Genomic DNA, 315 nt, shown 5'->3' on the forward strand with positions numbered 1-315 from the left:
GCGCCTACCTGTAGCACCAGCGGCTCGGGGTTGAAGGCCAGCGTCAGCAGCAGCTGCATGCGCTCCGAGTCCTTGAGGTTGCGGAGCAGGAAGCTGCCCGAGTCCTTGGTCTCGGCGTAGCGGCGCACCAGGCGGTCGAGCAGGCGCTGCGAGGGGCAGTGCACCAGGTCCGACCAGCCCTCCACCGCCTCGGGCGTGAGCAGGCGCACGTCGCCGTTGAGGCGCGCGAACTCGGTGCGGGGCATGGCCTGGAGCAGGTCGCAGCGGGGCCGGCCGGTGGCCCGCTTGCAGATGCTCTGGTCGAGCTGCGCCAGC

The 315-nt window shown here is 71.7% G+C and overlaps 1 pseudogene across 1 annotated transcript; it reads right to left on the reverse strand.

Annotated features, from left to right (window-relative positions):
* Positions 1-5: 5 nt before the first annotated feature.
* On the reverse strand, positions 6-309 carry LOC110594958 (annotated as a pseudogene). The gene has a single exon (XR_002481531.1). The product of XR_002481531.1 is annotated as a deleted in autism protein 1 pseudogene (transcript).
* Between the last annotated feature and the right edge of the window lie 6 nt (positions 310-315).

Source organism: Carlito syrichta, unplaced genomic scaffold (genome assembly GCF_000164805.1).
Source record: "Carlito syrichta isolate Samal-C Ts95f unplaced genomic scaffold, Tarsius_syrichta-2.0.1 Scaffold172023, whole genome shotgun sequence".
NCBI classification, from domain to species: domain Eukaryota; kingdom Metazoa; phylum Chordata; class Mammalia; order Primates; family Tarsiidae; genus Carlito; species Carlito syrichta.